The following is a 20712-nucleotide window of genomic DNA, read 5'->3' as shown; positions in this document are numbered from 1 at the left end:
TTTTCTTTCATCAGGCGGAGTTCAGGGGTAAACCAGGGAGCAGAATGGGTGAAAGAAACTGTTTTGGTTTTTATAGGCGCAAGCTGGTCGAGGCAGAAGGAGAGAGTGTGGTTGTAGTAGTCAGTGAGGTCAGAAGGGGTGTGGAGGTCAACGAAGGGAGAAGTGGACATTTTTTCAGAGAGGGTGGATGAGAATGAGGTCGATGAAAGAGAGTTTAGCTTACGGAAGTTGATAATGCGATAATGCCTTGGTGCTGGGGTGGGGATGTTGATGGTCATAGTGATGGATAAGTGGTCAGAGAGGGTGAGGTCGGAGCTAGAGAGATGGTGCAAAATTATTCCAGTAGAGCAGACAAGGTCGAGAATGTGACCACGGTTATGGGTAGGAAAGTTGACATGTTGAGTGAGGTTAAAGCAGGTGAGTAAATCAGTGAAGTCAGTGGTTATTGTGGAGTCAGTGGAGTCCATGTGGATATTGAAATCACCGAGGAGGAGGATTGAGGGGGAGAAGGAACAGAGCTGGGTCAGAAAGTAAGAGAAGTCAGACAGGAATGATGGGTGTGGTTTGGGAGGGCGGTAGACGACTGCCATGACTGACTGTGTGTGACCAGAGAGTTTAAAAGCCAGGTGTTAATATAGAGAGAGCAAAGCGCCCCCCAACCCCCCAGGCTCAATACTTTGTAGAAGCACCTTTGGCAGTCATAACAGCTTCGAGTCTTCTTGGGCATGTCTGTATCAGCTTTGCACATCTCGATTTGGGGAGTTTCTCCTGTTCTTCCCTGCAGATTTGCCTAAGCTCTGTCAAGTTGAATGGGGAGCTTCGGTGAACGGCAATCTTCAAGTCTTCCCATATATTTAATTCAATGGGATTCTAGTCTGGGCCTTGGTCTGGGATTCAAGTCTGGGATTTGGTCTTTGGTCGGGGTCTGTTTCTGGGAGTCTGGGATTCAAAGTCTGGGCTTTGGTTGTGCCACACAAGGACTTTCACATCTTGTTCAGAAGCCATTACAGTGTTGCTTTAGCTGTATCCTTGGGGTCATTGTGCTGTTGGAACATTCGCAGTCTTCATTTGCAGAACTTCGCATTTGCAGAACTTTGCCACAGTCCAAGGTCTTTTGTACTCTGGAGCAGGTTCTCCTCAAGGATTTGTCTGTATTTGGCTCCATTCAATGTTCCCTCTATCCTTACAAGTCTCCCAGTCCCTGCCACTGAATAGCATCCCCATAGCATTATGCTGTCATCACCATGCTTTATGGTAGTGATGGTGTTCGATGGGTGATAAACTATGCTTGGTTTCTGCCAGACGTAGCACTTTGCATTCAGGCGAAAGAGTTCGATTTTCGTCTCATCAGACCACATAATATTTTGCCTCATGGTCTGATTATTTCACGTTCCTTTTTTGCAAACTCTAGGCATACTGCCACGTTAATTTTTCTTTGGAGTAGCTTTGGTCTGGCCACTCTCCCATAAAGCCTAGATTTGTGAAGTGCTGCAGAGACTTGTGCTTCTGGCAGATTCTCCCATCTTAGCCAAGGAATGCTGTAGTTATGTCAGTGGTCATTGTGTTCTTGGTCACCTCCCTGACAAAGGTTCCTCTTGCCCGGTTGCTCAGTTTGGTCGGACGGCTAGCTCTCGGAAGGGTCTGGGTTGTACTGTCTTATTTCCATTTCCTAATGATGGAGCTCACTGTGCTCTTGGGAACTTTCAACACTCTAGAAATTGTTTTATACCCTTCCCCAGATCTATGCCTCCTCACAATTCTATCTCAGAGTTCTATGGACAGTTCCTTGGACTTCATGGTAGAGTTTCTGTTCTGACTTGCACTGTCAACTGTGGGACCTCATATAGAAAGGTGTGTTTCTTTCTAAATCATGTCCAATCAATCGAACTGGCCACAGGTGGATTCAAATGAAGTTGTCAAGACATCTTAAGGATGATCACAGGAAATTGGATGCACCTGATCTCAATTTGTCCTGTCATAGCAAAGGGGTTGAATACCTGTTGACTCGAGACATTTCAGCTTTTCATTCTTAATTAATTTGTAAAAATCTGTCAAAAATAAATTTGCACTTTGACATTTTGGGGAATTATGTGTAGATCGGTGCAAAAAAAATGTCATTTTAATCCATTTTAAATTCAGGCTGTAACACAATAAAATGTGAAGAAGTTAAGGGGTGTGAATACTTTTCTAGGGTACTGTAGGGTCAGTCTGGCATGGAATAATATAAATCCGTTGCAGTTTTGAAAATTTTAATTGAGGCACTGGAATAAAACCTTTTCCCCATTTTTTGTCCCTTTTTGTTTGCTCTGAAAAAGCTCGACTGTATTTAAATGACAACACAAAGTATTGCATCCATTCTTTATCAGCATTTAATTGTGCTGCAGTGAGGAGGTGCATTTCCCTGAGGTGTAAAGCCAATCTGAGAGAGGGAGAAAGAGGGGGCTGAGCAAGTGAGGAAAGCCAGATTTATTCCCACCATCCATCTCTCCCACCCCCCTTTCAAATCCCCGTTGCTTTCTAATTTGGTTTTGGAGAATGCAGCAGTATGTCATAGGGGATACTTGGATGTGTGGCTTAGCTGCGACTATCTTGAAAACAGTCTCAACGCCTGCTTTTCATCCTGCTTCTTTGATCTATCGGCCCTCATTTGTTTTTCTCCTCCTCCACGACGGCCTCGATCGTTTGTTAAGCAGGTCAATGTTTTGCTTGGAAGCCTATTCGTGGTAGATTGGAAGGGTTTCTGTGTTATTTGCTTGGAGGTTGATGCAAAGAGGTCTTGCATAGCTATAAATATTCTAATCTCAGCCTGCTGCCAGTCAAGGCCAGCTTCAGTTTTGGTTGCTTCTTATTTATTTCTTTGTATTTCTTCTCAAATTGCAGAAGTTTGTCTGACAAAAGCATTGCACGACATTGGGAGAAAGAAGGAAAATGGTGGAACACGGTTGATTTGTCTGCCTTTTTGGTTATCCTTGCCCATTCCTGAAGGGAAGGGAGGAGGGTATTGTAATCGGTGTGCCGAGTCTGTCTGTGAGTCCGAATCCGCAGACCAACTTTAATGTTGCTCTTCCAAACAGCCTTCAACCCAGCTTCACAAAGTTGTCTATCACCAAAACATTTTTTTACGTCAAAATCACCATAACTTGGTTTCGTACATCAATTGTAGATTATGTTAAACTTAAAGTTATCTGCACTTATTCAGAAGTGTGTGTTTGCTTGCTTTGCCTGTGGTTTGAGGTGTGCTTAAAGACTTATAGGCTCAACTTGCCATGGTTATAATATGCAAGTTCCCTTCCAAGGAACTTCAATGCAGGAGGAGGCCATCAATATCTCTGCTATTATTACCAACCTATGGTTCTTTGTCCATGCTCTGTCCTTTTCAATGCTGAGCATCAAGCAAATTAGCAGCACGTACCATTTTTGAAGTCTTAGGTATGACTCGACCGGGGTTCGAACTGCGGACCTTCCAGACTCATAGCGGATGCTCTCTCACCATTACGCCATCGATGCTGGTAAAATAATTTCTCTGGCCAGGAATCTAACCAAGGCTGCAGCGATGAGAGCGCCAAATCCTAACCACAGGAGCACCAGGGAAAATCTAACCACAACATTTTTGTTTAATTTAACCATAAGTTGATATTAATATGTTGAATGTGCATTTTATGTCCAATTTTGATGCAATTGACTGCAATCCACATACTTTGCCATAAAAAACTGAACACACAGAATTCATACAATACAATTGTTGAAGGACTGTTCCAGCGTTCATTCCAAGTGCCTATTTGGCACGAGGGATGTGCAGAACACTTGATTACAAGTTTCCATGTGATGTGATTGCCTCATGCAACATTCGTATAGCATGTTCATCTTGTGCACGCTTAGTTATTTAGAGGTGACATGAGTCATTCTGAATAAATTTGAAACTGTCTCTCAAGACACCAGCATAGATCATCCAAAAACTTAACGGCACTCTTCGACGTCACGACATCGACTAATATGCCTTCACCCACATTATTACATCATTATAATACTTGTATCAAGTTTGATATAAATCTATTCAGCTGTGCCCAAGTTAGCACATTTTTACCTGACATGACCTTTGACCTTTTGACCCCAAAATTTAATCAGTTCATCTATCTTCTATATATATATATATATATAAAAGAAAGTTTTTGTTTGTTTGTTTGTCTACACGCACTCATCTCCTGAACGGTGAAAGATAGGAGGTAACCTCTGAAACAAAAATGTCGGGACGGGCCCCGGGAAGGTTATTGGCGAGGCGGGTCGAGGCCGCCTCGGGCCCATTTCGCAATAAATCTTCTTTCAAAATTCTCTTGAAGTACAACTTATGCACTTAATAGGAATATCTGACTGATTGCAACACATGCTTTCAAAATTCTCTCTCGCGGGGTCCGACAGAAGAAAGAACAAGGAATCGTTGAGCACTAACTGATATTGGGCTCGCGTCAGACCTATGCACAGAAGATTGAATTTATTCAAAAAGAACCCGGGCAACGCCGGGTGCATTCAGCTAGTATTTACATAATTATACATACCTGTACCAAGTTTTAATTTAAATCACTTTAGCTGTTCACAAGTTCTCAAATTTTTACCTGACATGACCTCTGTCCTTTGACCTCCGGACCCCCAAAATCTTATCAGTTAATCTTTACATCATTATACATACCTGTGCCAAGTTTGAATTGGATCACTTCAGCCATTCTCGAGTTATAGACCTATTAGACTTTGACCGTTGACCTCTTGACCCAAAATTATAATCATTTAATCTTTACATCAATATACATACCCGGACGTTATAGACATTACATTTAACCTTTGACCCCAAAATCTAATCACTTAATCTTTGCAATATTATACACACCTGTACCAAGTTTTAATTAGATCACTTTCGCTGTTCTCAACTGATAGACCTCTTACAGATTTGACCTTTGACCCCAATATCTAATAAGTTAATCTTTACATCATTATACATACCTGTACCAAGTTTGAATTCGATCACTTCAGCTGTTCTCAAGTTGTACACCGTTACAGATTTGACCTTTGACCCCAAAATCTAATCACTTAATCTTTACATCATTATACATGCCTGTACTAAGTTTGAATTAGATCACTTCAGCCATTCTCAAGTTGTAGACCTATTACAGACTGACCTCTTGGCCAAAATCTAATCAGTTCATCTTTACATCATTCTACATAAGTGTACCAAATTTGGTTAGAATCCCATCACTGGTTCACAATTTATCGTGGTAAGAGTATTTTTTTAACCTAGAATGACCTCTGACCTTTGCCATTTGACCTCTTGACCTTAAAATCTAATCAGTTAATCTTTAACTCATTATACATACCTGTGCCAAATTTGACTAAGATCCCTTCAGCTGTTCTCAAGTTGTCGCGGTAACGAAAATCTATCATGGACGGACGGACAGCCGGACGACGGACAACCTGAAAACATAATGCCTCCGGCGACTTCATTGGCGGAGGCATAAAAAAACCACTGCTTACATCTTTAACAAGCTATTACAATGACATGTCTGTCAGAAGATGAGAGGAATAAAATTGTTCGACACCTTCAAGCTGGGTCTTCCATTAGCCATGTTGCAAGGCTCTCACATAAGGAGAGGAACTGTTTATGACTTCCAAAGACGTCATCAAGTCACTGGATCAATAGATCAAAAAAGATATGCCAAAAAGCAGAGATGTCGACTCGAGTTGCACTCGATTTACAAATTTTGCGACTCGACTTGCGACTCGACTTGCGGCTTGACTTGCCACTTGACCTGCGACTTGACCTGCGACTTGACCTGCGACTTGACCTGCGACTTGACCTGCGACTTGACCTGCGACTTGACCTGCGACTTGACCTGCGACTTGACTTGCGACTTGACCTGCGACTTGACCTGCGACTTGACCTGCGACTTGACCTGCGACTTGACTTGCGACTTGACTTGCGACTCGACTTGCGACTCGACCTGCGACTCGACCTGCGACTCGACCTGCGACTCGACTTGCGACTCGACTTGCGACTGGACCTGCGACTCGACCTGCGACTCGACTTGCGACTCGACTTGCGACTCGACTTGCGACTCGACTTGCGACTCGACTTGCGACTCGACCTGCGACTCGACCTGCGACTCGACCTGCGACTCGACCTGCGACTCGACTTGCGACTCGACTTGCGACTCGACTTGCGACTCGACTTGCGACTTGACTTGCGACTTGACTTGCGACTCGACTTGCGACTCGACCTGCGACTCGACTTGCGACTCGACTTGCGACTTGACTTGCGACTTGACTTGCGACTTGACTTGCGACTCGACCTGCGACTCGACTTGCGACTTGACCTGCGACTTGACTTGCGACTCGACTTGCGACTTGACCTGCGACTTGACTTGCGACTGGACTTGAGATTTTAGCTTGCGACTGGACTTGAGATTTTAGCTTGCAGACTTGTTGATTTTGACGATGAATGAATGAACACTATATCAAAATAAATATATCTCAGTGATGTGCTTGTGACCAATTTTCATTCGATGTTTAGTTGGATGTGATTATATTTATAAACAAAGACTTCCAGAGTTGCTCGCCATCGGGAGCACAAACTCGGTAAATAGATCACGTAACCGTTACACCACCGAGCCTGGTCAACGAGTTTGAAATAAAGTAATTAAACTTTGTCATTTTAATATTTTCCATGTCATTTATTTTAGAGTGTACCTGCCCAAAAAATCATCAAGCTCATAAAAACAACCAGCTCATGACTTGTGTAAACCTTGACACATAATGAAGGTCTATGATATATGACATTATGATGTGACACTTGACTTGAGACTTGTATTGCCCTCATAGATTTGTGACTTGAGACGAGGCTCAGGTGACTTGCTGTCTCTGCCAAGAAGTGGACATCCCAGGATAACGACTCCCGCTCAGGACCGATACATTCACATGACCCATCCACACAATCGGTTTCAAGCTTCCCAGAGTACTGCAAACACTCCCTGGACCTCAGGATAATTGTCAACACCCGACTGAGGCATCTCTGTGATGCAGGGATCTGTGCTCCTCATCCTGTTCAGCATCCAAGACTTGCATCGTGACACATCCAAGCATGCTTACAGTGGTCAAATCGGCACATCCGATTGACAAAGAAGCAATGGGCAAATGTTATGTTAAGTGACTAATTCCAGGTTTCCCCTTGAAAGGCATAATGGTCTTGTACAAGTCGACAGAAGACTCAATGAATGGTATGTCCCAATCTGTGTCCATGGAGCCGCAAATTTTGGACACGGAAGTGTCGTGATGTGGCATGGTATTGCTGAAACCTTTCGCACCAACCTGATCCATATCCATGGTAATCTGATGGCAGATCAATCATAAATGAGATCTTGCAGCAGCATATGTTGCCTCCCCTTCAACAGCATGGTCAATAAATAATCTTTATGGGCGATAATGCTCCTGTTCACAGGGCCATTCAAACAAGATACGTTCTTGGCAAGGCCAACATTTGTGCCATGACACCTTGGCCTGTCATCTCACCAGATTTAAATACAGGTGCAAGACCAGAACAGACGTGATAGAAGACAGAGAGACAACCGACCTGTCTGTGGTGTGAAATTGATCGGTCCAGAGGTCTTCGTTGTGGGAGATTCCAATAATCTTGAAGACCTTGCTTTGCACAGCATCAATAAGGGCGAAGTGTGAGACTGGGGCACCAGCCCAGAGGGGAGGACAGTGCTCCATGAAGGCCTTGCAGGTGGATAAGAGTTCAGGTGTGCCAAGGATGTACTTTGCACGATGGAGAATGCCTAGTCGGCACCGAGCTCTGGAGGCCAACTTTGAAAAATGGTTTGCCCAAGAAAGATTATGGGTGATAGTGCGACCCAAAAGTTTGAATGACTGAACTTCCTGAAGAAGATTAAGAAAGTGGATAGGAGGGTTTGCCATATGGTCCTTTTGGAGAGACAGAGACATTTGTCAGGATTGAAAAACATATTCCAAGTATTTTACCTGCTTGCAGAGAAGATGCTGCAACCTGCCTGTCTGAAGGATTAGGGATGTCACGGCAAAGGGTGGAGTAGTCAGCAAATAGATGGAGGATTTTCCTGAGAGTCATAGAGATCATTGAGGAAGATCAGGAATAGGACTGGGCCCAGAACACTACATTGGGGCACTCCATCCTTCCTGGGTTGCCTCGACCAAAAATAGAAAATTGAGACCCACCGTCCCCTGGGATTGTCAATACATTTTATCCTGAGCCACACTAGTCAAAGCATTTTGTACTGGAGTGGGTTTGGGTGAGTGGGTTTGGGTGGTCTGAATGGGTGTGAGTGGGTTTGGGTGGTCTGAATGGGTGTGAGTGGGTTTGGGTGGTCTGAATGGGTGTGAGTGGGTTTGGGTGGTCTGAATGGGTGTGTGAGTGGGTTTGGGTGGTCTGAATGGGTGTGAGTGGGTTTGGGTGGTCTGAATGGGTGTGTGAGTGGGTTTGGGTGGTCTGAATGGGTGTGAGTGGGTTTGGGTGGGTCTGAATGGGTTTGGGTTGGGTGCGTGTGTGGGTTTGGGTGGGTCTGAATGGGTGTGTGAGTGGGTTTGGGTGGGTCTGAATGGGTGTGAGTGGGTTTGGGTGGGTCTGAATGGGTTTGGGTGGGTGCGTGTGTGGGTTTGGGTGGTCTGAATGGGTGTGTGAGTGGGTTTGGGTGGGTCTGAATGGGTGTGTGAGTGGGTTTGGGTGGGTCTGAATGGGTGTGAGTGGGTTTGGGTGGGTCTGAATGGGTTTGGGTTGGGTGCGTGTGTGGGTTTGGGTATATAAGTGGGTTGGTGAGTGGGTGAATGATCTCAGATGTACTATTAATCGATACACCCTGGTGAGCTCTGCATTATTAAATGCGCTATCTTTTGATGTTGTAGTTGTTGAATGTTTTAAAATCATTGTTACGTGATGAGAGAATGCATTGACATTTGGTGTAATTTTGGAAGTGGTAAAGTTGGTCCCTCAGCGTTGACGGCTTATCTTGGCATGGCCACTGTTCTTGATGGTTCCATGTACATCGTACTTCACCATCTAGTGAGACTCCCTCTTAGTGAGCTGTGTCTCTGAAAATCCACTGTTTGTGCGTTGAAGCCTTAAAACTTAAAACACAAGCGCTTTAGCATTCATTCCCTCAGTCATTCGTTCATTCATTTACAGCAAGGTATACATTTGAGAGAAAATATTGAATTGGTCAATTACTTTGAGTGACTTTTCTGTCCATCTATGTTGTCTGCAGTGCTTTCCTTATTTTCCGAGGCACGCTGTTAAACCTGACCTTGCCCGGCCTGTGTCGGCTATCGATGTCGGTAAAGAACAGCCGTGATTTAAATGAATTGCCTGGCATCACAGGGGCATGGGTAGTGGGTACCATCCCAGTGACGTGTGTGCTGAGGGCACGATGTCATCATTGAAGATCCAAACGGTTTTGTTTCAGTCAGTTAATGAAAGGGGTGGCAGTTCGGCTGTAGATTTGTCCCTACCCTCCCCCCCCCCCCTTGACCCACGAAAAAATGGCTTTGGTGTTACTTAACGCTGGAGGGACTCCTTGATGTAATATCATTATTTTCATGTGTATTGCTCATTAAAATCGAATTTGAAATAGAACTGAAAGCTTCTCTTGTGACTCCACCAAGATGTGCTTAGCATGTGATGTGTGTCCCCTTAGTCTTGCTTAATTATCGGCCATGTTGATTTGTGGAATGTACAAAATGGACATTTATTTATATTATATATATATTTAAATTGATATATGTGGTAAAATTTCATGCCCAGACCAGGAATCGAACCCAGATCCTGTGGAAAAGCATACCAGTCAGTGCTCTGCCATCTGGGCTATCTGGGCGACCCTGAAATAATTTTCCCACATATATCAATTTAATGATTTAATCCTGTTCATTAATCTAATATATATATATATAATATATATATATATACATACACACACACACACACACACACACCTTGAACTACCCTGACTTTTCTTTTCTCTGCTTCGATGAACTTCGATGAAGAGACTTCCGGTTCCTCGGGCGAGTGAGGCGTACTTCGAGCTCTCCACGGCATCGAAGTTTCAGTGTTTTCCCATTCTTGTCTTTGTCAAATTTCCACTGGTTATTTTGCTGTGTACGTGTTATTGTGTGTTTCTAGTTGGTGTTGGTTTGTGGTTCGTGCAGACTTGTGTGTAGTTAATCGTTTTCTGGGTCGTACCTCGTGCGCGGCCTGGTAACTTGGGGCTTCCCTCCCCCCGTCGGTGTTTTGTCGGTTTGGGTTATTTCCTTCGCTGTATTGCTTGTTTCTTTTATTTTGTTTTCTCCCCCTCACCTCACCTCCCGAGACCAAGAATTATATATTGATTCTTTCTCTCCTCCCGGACACGTGCTTGTTCGCTCTCCTCCTCATCTCGGCTTGTGCCCCGCCCCCTGTATCTCGTTTTCTTCCGCCTCTGCTCCTTCCTTCTCAAATCCACGTTCTTGCTTGGAGACTTTTCCCGGATGTTTTTTTTTTTTTCATGGTTCTGTTTGGATATTGTTGGAATATGTTTAAACCGCAGCCGTGATGCTGACGCCCCCCCCCCCCCCCCCCAGAATTTACATGTTTTAAACGTTTCCCAGTGTGTACCCTGGTCAGAATAGGTACACCTATTCTCGGAATAGGATCTTGGAGATCTCGCGAGATCTTGGAGACGGTGGGAGGGATTTTCGAAGCTCCACTCGGTCTCCACGTTATTCGAAGTTAAGTCTGTTCACAATTGTATTTTGTCGAAACTGTATTTATCTTTCGGTGTGTGAAGTTATTGTGTGCAACTTTGGTTGTTTCTCGGTGTTTATCTTTCATAAATTGATCGGCAGTGTTTGCCGTGTCGCGAGCAGGGCTTTGCCGCGTCGCGAACGATTTGAAATCGAAGTTAAGTGATTGTCCCATTTGTATTTTCGTTAAAACTGTATTTATTTATGGTGTTGTACGTATATTGTGTCCCGACGAAGATTTTTCGGTGCAAATCTTTCATACCTGTATTGAAAATCGTGTTAATTCGTGTCGTGTCTTGAGGCCTTGTACAGTGTACACTGTACAACCTTGAGGCTTTGTTTTTCTCTCGGCGGTCCGTCGTTTGTGATCCAATAACTTTCGTTCTCTGTATTCCCAGTCTTTTCACCCATAGCCTACTTCCTTGTGTAAATCTCAACTCAAAAAAAAAAAAAAAAAAAACATTTCCTTCTCTTATTCGTTTATTCATTCTTATTCGTTCGTTCGTTCTTCGACCACGTGTTTCTCCCCCATTTCCCCAGATAGTTTTCACTGTTATTAACCTTCAATGTTTACACTTTCCCCTCAAGTTATGTATTCCGTCATATTTTATAACACCTTTTTCTTCTTCTTCTTTAAAAGGCTGCTTTCGACTTGCTCACCAAATCAATTCATCCCAAAAAAAATATCCATCTCCTATAGTGCCTTTTTTCTACATTCCCTAAACTCTCCTGCACTCCATCCTCCATCCAGCGTCCTTAAACGTATTTTTAACTCGAAGGTCACAAGAAACTCATTTTGCAATAAATGTTCGTTTCCCATAAATCGTACACTTTCTAAAATCCAATCTCACCCCTCCCCTCCAAATCTTCCCCATAACCCCTCCCCTCCAAATCTTCCCCATCACCCCTCCCCTCCAAATCTTCCCCATCACCCATCCCTTTCAAATCTCCCCCCTTGCCCCCTCCCTCCTAAACTACCCCTCACCCCTCCCCGCCAAGACGCCCCCTCGCCCCTCCCCTCCTAGACTCCTCCCTCACCCCTCCCCTCCAAATCTCCCCCATATCCCATCCCTTTCAAATCCCTCCCCTTGTCCCTTCCCTCCCAAACTCCCCCCTCACCCCTCCCCTTCAAATCTCCCCACCCTCATTGCTTCTCAATTTCCCCCCTCTCACTCCCCCTCCTCAAAGCGTCCTCCCCGCTTCTTCCCCCTTCCAACTCTCACCTCCATCTCCCCCAACCTTCTGCCTCGCTCTTCCCCCTCCTCAAATAACACCTCATTGTGCCACACCCAATCACCATCAAACCTTTTGTCCGCCCCATCCTTCCCTTTCTCCGAGCTATTCTGAAATCTCTGACACACCTTCAACAGCTCTCCCTACCTCTTCCACCTCTTCCACATCTTACCCTACCCCTCCTCCCCCCTGTTCTGTATCTGATGCTCCCCCTTCCTCTTCATTAACGGTATGGACCTCAAACATCCGGGGCCTTCGTTCAAACTTAACTGATCTCTCCATACAGGTTGCTTCTGTCAAACCAGATGTGATCTGCTTAACAGAAACTTTCCTCCTTTATGATGTCTCTGATTCCTTAGTATCTCTCCCGGGCTACTCCCTCCTCCGGTATGATAGACCTGAGCCTCGTCCTGGAGGCGGGGTTGCTATCTTTATCAAAAACTCTCTTCCTCACTCGCCCTGCACTGCACTCTCTCCACCTCACCCCCAGGAATACCTCTGGCTACGGCTTCCCCTTCGCTCCCACCTCTTGTTCATATGTGTGTTGTACCGTCCACCAAACAGTGATGACTCCATCTACATCTCGCTGTCTGATAATATGGACCAACTTCTATCTACTCATCCCAACTCTCTCTTCCTCATATGTGGTGATTTCAACTGTCATCATGCCAGTTGGCTGGGTGTGGGTACCTCTCTCACCAGCCATGGCTCCTCAGCAAAGGACTTCTGCGACTCACTGGGACTGACACAATCTGTCAATATCCCGACCCGGATCTCAATCAACGGAACATCTTCTCTTCTGGACTTGGTTATGACTAACTTCCCTGAAAATGTCTGCTGCTCTTCTTCTGCTCCAATCGGATCATCTGATCATGTCCTTGTTAAAGTGGACATCTCTCTGACCATCCTCAGGGAGCCTGCTCAGCGTCGACGAGTCTGGCATTTCACTCAGGCCAACTGGCACGGTCTTCAAGCAGCCATCAATCATCTGGACTGGTCTCCCATCTCTACCACCTCTGACATCAACTCATCCTGGGAATTCTTCCAAAGTAAATTGCTCTCTCTCATGCACAGATTTATCCCATCTCGTCTTCAGTTGTCATACCCTTCCTCCCGTCCATGGTACACGGAATCTTGTGGTGAGGCTGTTGCCCAGAAACAACTTGCCTTCGTCTCCTGGAAAGCAAATCCAACGGAACGAAATCTCATTTCCTTTCAGAAAGCCCGAAACAAGTGTGTGTCCACCCTCAGGAGAGCCAGGAAACAATATCTCTCCGTTCTCAAGACCGAACTCTCTTATCTGTCTCCCTCTTCCAAATCCTGGTGGCGTCTGGTCAAATCCGTTTCTGGTGTTTGTTCCCCCTCCATTCCCTCCCTTACCTCAAACGGCTACACAGCTGACTCCGCACGTGAAAAAGCTGAATGCCTCAACTCTGTGTTTGCCTCTAAATCTTGTGTCCCAAACCCATCCCTCTCTGTACCCACCATACCCAGTCGTACCCTGCTGCTCCTGGACTCCGTGTCCTTTCCTCCTGACAAGGTGGAAAAGTTTCTGTCAACCCTCGACTCTGATTCTGCAACTGGACCCGACGGCATCAGCCCACGGGTCCTAAAATCCTGCTCTGCCGCTCTATCTCACCCTCTCTCTGTTTCTCTTCACCCTCTCTTTTGCTCAAGGTCAACTGCCATCTGCTTGGAAATCAGCCAACATCACCGCTTTGCACAAAAAAGGTGCAAAAACAGATCCTAGCAACTACAGACCAATCAGCCTTCTCCCAATTATCAGCAAAGTCATGGAATCCATCATTGCTTCGGATATGAAATCTTTCCTCTTCTCCAATGGCTTGATCTCTGATCATCAATTTGGTTTCAGACCAGGCCACTCTACTCTGGACATGCTGCTTCTGCTGTCTCAACAATGGATGGAGGTCGTCAATGCCAAACAGGAAATTAGAGCTGTCTCCCTTGACATATCACGTGCCTTCGACACGGTCTGGCACCCCACTCTGCTCACCAAACTCTCCTCCTTTGGTATCCATGGAAATCTCCACGCATGGCTGGCGGACTTCCTCTCTAGTCGTCGTCAACGTGTGGCCCTGAATGGGTTTCTCTCATCTCCTCTTCCTGTTCAGGCTGGAGTTCCTCAAGGCAGTGTTCTGGGCCCCGTGCTTTTTCTGGTCTTCATCAATGATCTCTCTGACTCTCTTGAAAATCCTCTCTATCTCTTTGCTGATGACTCCACTCTCTGCCGCTCCATTCCTCTTCCCTCAGATCGGCAGTCTGCAGCCTCCTCACTCTCTGAAGACCTGGACAAAATCACAGACTGGTCAAACAAGTGGAACATGTCTTTCAATCCTGACAAATCTCACACTCTTACTATGTCTCTCCGAAAAGATCGACTGGACAACCCTCCCATCTACTTTCTCAACAATCCTCTCCAAGAAGTTCTGTCGCTCAAGCTTTTGGGTCTCACTATCTGCCATGATCTTTCTTGGGAAAACCACATTTCCAAGCTGGCCTCCAAAGCCAGTCGCCGACTGGGCATCCTCCGTCGTGCGAAGTCCTTCCTCGGCACACCTGAGCTCCTCACCACATACAAGGCTTTCATCCGCAGCTCAATGGAATACTGTTCTCCCCTATGGGCCGGTGCTCCTGCCTCACACCTAGCTCGGCTTCACGCTGTTGAAACCAAAGCTTTCAGAATTATTGGAATCTCCCACGATGAAGCTATCTCTGAGGGCCTTTCACTCACTTACCGCAGGCAGGTAGGTGGTCTTTCTGTCTTCTACCGACTCCTCTCCGGCCTTGCACCCCCAGCTCTCTCTGTGCTCTGTCCCCCAAATATTCCTACAGGTCGCACAAGATCTGCCAGCAACCCTCTGATGGTTAAACTGCCGAAATCTCGGCTCTCTGCTCACCTTCACTCTTTCATTCCTCTTTTCTCCCGCCTCTGGAACAAACTCCCTCACTCCCTTCAATCCCACTCCTCCCTCCAGGTCTTTAAAACAGCTGTTCACCACCATCTCTTATCTTCCCCCATCCAAAACCTTGATCTTTTCTACCCCTGCTAATTCACCCCAGATCCACCTTGTTTGAAATTCCAACTTCTTTCCTGGAAGTCCTGGCAGTGTCCATATGTTTTATACCTCTCCCACCGCCCCCTTCCCATGCCCCCCCCCCCAAAGCCCTCGCCCTCTCTCAGATCTCTCGATGTCTCCATGTCTCTCGGTCCCTGCTCTCAAATGTTGTGTTTGTGTCCTTCCCCCTCTCTCCCCATCTTGTCTACCGCTCCCGATGTTATATGTTTTATGTGTCGGTTTGTCTTTCTGTGTGATAATGTTCGCTCTTTCACGAGCCTCGATCTTGTATACAAAAAAAAAAAAAAAGAAGCCGTATCCCTGCGTGTCGTAAGCGACGACTAAGAGGGTTGTCAGGAAGGGCATCCGGCCATAAAAACATTGCCTCAAAAAGAGAACCATGACAATCACAAGTACATATGGGCAGGGTACAGCCCGAAGTGGAGATCGGTTTCTGAGGTTTGGGACATGGAATGTAGGGACAATGACAGGGAGATCAGGAGAAGTGGTGGAAGTATTGGTCAGAAGAAGGGTGGACATATGTTGTGTGCAAGAGACGAGATGGAAGGGAAGTGGTGTGAGAATGGTGAAGGGTAGGCAGGCACAGAAATACAAGTTTGTGTGGCAAGGGTGCCCGGAGGGCGTGAATGGTGTTGGTGTCCTGTTTTCTGAGGAGTTTGTAGACAGTGTGGTGAGTGTGACTAGAGTGAGTGATAGGTTGATGATGGTGAAAATGATGATTGGAAAGCTCTTGGTGAACGTCATCTCGGGATATGCTCCGCAGGTTGGTCGAAGCGATGAAGAGAAGGACAAGTTCTGGTGTGCGATAGAGAAGCTGATGGAAAACGTGAAAGATGAGGAAGTTGTTGTGGTGGGAGGAGACCTAAATGGACATGTGGGAAGGAGTATGGACGGTTTTGAGGGAGTTCATGGGGGTTACGGATATGGTGTGAGAAATGGAGAAGGTGAAAGGATTTTGGAGCTGATTTGTTGATTTGTAATACTCAGTTCCAGAAAGAGGACAATAAGCTTGTTACATACACGTCAGGTGGGTCGACGACAACCGTTGACTACCTGATGGTGCGTAGGCGAGATAGGGGGCACCTCCGGGACACAAAGGTGATCCCGGGGGAGGAGGCTGTTTCACAGCACCACTTGGTTGTCTGCGACATAAGGGTGAAAGGTGCGAGGAGAGCTCGGCGGGTGAAGTACCAACCGAGAATGAAGGTGTGGAGGTTGAAAGAGGTGACAGTAAGGGAGGCATTAAAAGAGAGGCTGAGTAGGGTAGAGGATGATGTGGTTGAGCTTGAAAGTGGTTGGATGTCAATGAAAGCTAGTCTGTTGGGAGCCGTTGGTGAGGTATGTGGATGGACAAAAGGACCACCGAGGCACTCGGAAACATGGTGGTGGGATGTTGAAGTTGGAAAGAGGATTGACGAGAAGAGGAAGAAGTTCAAAGAGTGGCAGAAGGCGAAGGGTACGGGAGCAGAAACAGCAGAGCATGAAAGTTATAAGGCAGCCAGGAAGGCTGCAAAGAAAGAGGTAGCAAAGGCGCAGGAGGCATGTATGAAAATGTTCGGAGAACGCTTGGATTCGGAAGAGGGTCAGAAAGCAGTATTCAGGATTGCAAAGCACATAGCGAAAGAGAGGTGTGATGTGATGGGGGTGAATTGCTTGAAGGATGAAGTGGGACAAATCGTTGTCGACCCAGATGGAATTAAAGGAAGATGGAAAAGATATATGGAAATGCTGTTGAATACAGAGAATGAATGGGATGACAACATAGAGAGTAACCCAGTTTTAGGACCGGCAGAGAAGATAACTGAGAAGGAAGTTGAGGAAGCGATAAAAGCAATGAAGAGTGGAAAAGCGGGAGGGCCGACGGGAGTTGTGGGAGATATGTTGAAGGCAGCAGGAAGTTGGGGTGTGAAGAGAATGACAGAGATCTGTAATCTGGTGGTGAAAGAAGGCCGCATTCCAGTGGATTGGGAACTGAGTACCCTCGTCCCTCTATACAAGGGGAAAGGTGACCCTCTGGAGTGTGGCTCGTACCGCGCGATAAAGTTATTGGAGCATGGAATGAAGGTATTGGAAAGGGTGTTGGAAAGGAGGATAAGGAAGAAAGTGAAGATCGACGAAATGCAGTTTGGATTTATGCCAGGAAGAGGAACGACAGATGCGCTTTTCATTGTGAGGCAGTTGCAGGAGAAGTACATGGATAAGAGGAAGAAGTTGTTTTTTGGGTTTGTTGATCTGGAGAAAGCATTCGATAGGGTTCCACGCAAAGTATTGACATGGGCATTGAGGAAGTTAGGAGTGGAGGAATGGTTGATCAGAGTAGTGATGGCAATGTACAAAAGAGCACGCACAGCTGTAAGGACGAAGGACGGGAACAGTGGTGAGTTTGAGGTGAAGGTGGGAGTGCATCAGGGGTCGGTACTAAGTCCACTACTATTTGTAGCTGTGATGGAGGTGCTGGCTCAGAACGTAAAGGAGGGTTTACCGTGGGAGTTGTTGTATGCAGATGATCTGGTGTTGATTGCGGAAAGTATGGATGGACTGAAGGAAAAGATGAACAAGTGGAAGGAATGTATGGAGACAAAAGGTCTGAAGGTGAATATCGGAAAGACAAAGGTGATGGCAAGTGGTAAAGCATGTGGTGAGGTGGAAAGAACTGGGAAGTGGCCGTGTGCTGTGTGCAGGAAGGGTGTCGGAGTGAACTCCATTCAGTGTACAATGTGCGCTGAGTGGGTTCATCAAAAATGTAGTGGTCTGAGAGGGTCATTAACCAATGTGGCAGCTACATTCAAATGTAAGGTGTGCGCAGAGGGAGCTGCAGATGGAGGAAATGTTGAGTTGGATCTTGGAGATGGCGTGAAGCTGGAAGGTGTGAAAACATTTTGCTACCTCGGAGACATGCTGAATGGAGAAGGTGGATCAGACTCGGCAACGGTTGCTCGAGTGAGATGTGCATGGAAGAAGTTTCGGGAACTGAGTGGCGTGCTGATGAGGAGGAGAGTGTCGCTGAAGCTGAAGGGAAAGGTGTATGCTGCATGTGTGAGAAGTGTTATGATTTATGGGAGCGAGACATGGGTAATGAACGTAGAGCAGCAACGAAGGCTGGAAAGGGTGGAAATGCGAATGGTTCGATGGATGTGCGGAGTATCGTTGAGATTGAGGAGGACAAATGATGAATTGAGAAAGATGATGGGAATATTGCCTGTGATTGATGCTGTGAAGAGGAACAGGTTGAGATGGTTTGGTCATGTATTGAGGAAGGATGAAAGTGACTGGTTGAGAAGAGTGATGGAAGTTAATGTAGAAGGAAGTAGAGGACGGGGAAGACCGAGAAAGACTTGGCTAAAGATGGTGGAAGAAGAAATGCGGGCAAGGGGGTTAACAAGGAGAGATGCAGAAAATAGGGCAAAATGGAGAAGATTGTCATGGGGACCGCAAGGCTAACCCCCGCTCTAGCAGGGAAAATTGCCTTAAAATGCATGTTGTTGTTGTTGTTGCTTCGATGACTGTATGTATGTTAAGGAGAAAAAAAAAAAAAAAGGTCCGACTGGGGCTTGCTCACAGCTGAACAGGAGATGCTTGTTAATTGCACGTTTATATGGACACGTTACTAATTTGTAAGCGATTATGAAAACTAATGCATTCATTGGGACTTGCAGATTAGACTTTCATGCTGTTTTTTTAAACACAGACATGGTAAATTGAGAAAACGTGACCATCTACTTATTATATACATATACACACAAATGTACGACACAAACATGTACACGCACACAGCCGTACACACACAAACCTGTACAAACAAACCTACACACACACAAACCTACACACACACAAACCTACACACACACACACACACACACACACACACACACACACACACACACACACACACACACACACACACACACCTGTACACACACACACACACACACACCTGTACACACACACACACACACCTGTACACACACACACACACACCTGTACACACACACACACACACCTGTACACACACACACACACCTGTACACACACACACACACACACACACACACACACAGAAACAGAGAATCACAGAAACCTGTGCACACACACACAAACACACACAAGAAGGTGTATACTTTGAGACCTGGGAGGGCTCCGTTCCACCATCTGAAGCCCGCATATGGCGATAACGACCAACACGTATTCAAGCGCATGGGAGACGGTTGGAGTTAATGTCCAAATTGCGATACGGAAGAGAAGGGGAGGGATATTGCAGTGTAAATGTGAAGGAAGGGAAGATATTTTTTAAACCCCCCCCCCCCCATCCCTCTTCCCATGCCTCCTCCCCCCCAAGCCCTCTCCCTCCCACACATCTCCCTGCTCTCAAATGTTGTGTGCTCTCAAGTGTTTGTGTGCTTCCCCTTCTCTTGTCTTCCGCTCCCTCTTTTTATATATTTTGTCTGTCTGGTTGATTTGTTTGTGAAGTAATTGTCAACTCTTTCACGAGCCTCGATTCAGTATACAAAAAAAACAAAAACAAAAAAAACATTTGTATATAAAAATCCACCATATATGTGTATATGTAATAAATGGCTCGCTTGATGTATGAGCATCTGTTCTTTAAAGGTTTTTCGTGCTGGGAAAGTCGTGCACTATTAAAACTCCGAATCAATCGTATGTTGCAAGGCAATGGAGCTCCGACTACTGCTCGCCGTGTGCCGTGCATGCGCATTTACTCTGAGAAATGAGGCCTATCTCGTGTGGATCGATCGGTCATTTTATTGCCAAGCTGTGGAATTCACATCTGATTTGGCGAGACACCTCCCTGCACATGCAGTCAACCTCTAAAACGCTACAGTTCTTCCTCGCACACCGAGGTGTGCATGCATGCACGATTATATGATTAGTTACCTACCCAGGATGTTGAACTGGGCCATGTAACTTCTTCCTTTTTAATTGCACAATCTATATTGGTTGTACTTCTTGGCAAGTGTATTAATAAAGCATTTGGTTTTGATTTTTATAACATGGCTGTTTTGATTTTTCAACCTTTGTCGGCTTCTTGTACAGCTCTATACGAATGGGGGATCAACGTTTTTACCGCACCCTTTTACACCACCCCACCACCCCCATTACATTGCTGGTGCAGGGCAATTCTTTACTATTTGGTGGGATGAGGGACTTATTGACTCCCCCTCATATATACCGATGCTCATTTGATTTATTGACAATTGTGGCCTTGTGATGGGATTTGTGAACATGGTCATCGAGGTTGTCTGGCTTTTTAACATTCTCGTAAGTTAACTGTCTGACTTGGAACAGTTGAGAAATATTTCAAGACTTGCATGTTCTGAGATTTTGCCTGGAGCCTCATCCCCCTCTGACGATGATAGCCACAAATAGTTTGAAAACCAATAGCTTGTCTAAAGTGTGCGATTCATTTTTTTGCTCAACTTTGTTTTTTGAAGATCAGGTTTAGTACCAGGTGGCCCTCTGCACTTCCTCTGGTCCTGATGCAAGTCCGGTGATTCTTCTTCCTGAGGGATCTGATCATATCGGCTCCTTATTCCAGTGTGGTGGGAGGTGTGGGTGGGCATTGAGAGGAAGACGC

The 20712-nt window shown here is 45.8% G+C and overlaps 1 protein-coding gene across 8 annotated transcripts in view; it reads left to right on the top strand.

Moving 5' to 3' along the window:
* LOC137423527 (serine/threonine-protein phosphatase 2A 55 kDa regulatory subunit B beta isoform) overlaps positions 1 to 20712 on the top strand; it is a 240058-nt gene that overhangs the window by 137761 nt on the left and 81585 nt on the right. The gene's annotated exons all lie outside the window — the stretch shown is intronic.

This window comes from Myxine glutinosa, chromosome 3 (genome assembly GCF_964187855.1).
Source record: "Myxine glutinosa chromosome 3, kmMyxGlut1.1, whole genome shotgun sequence".
Lineage (NCBI taxonomy): Eukaryota > Metazoa > Chordata > Myxini > Myxiniformes > Myxinidae > Myxine > Myxine glutinosa.
Note: the sequence above shows the minus strand (reverse complement) of the source record. Positions and strands in the feature narration are given on the sequence as shown.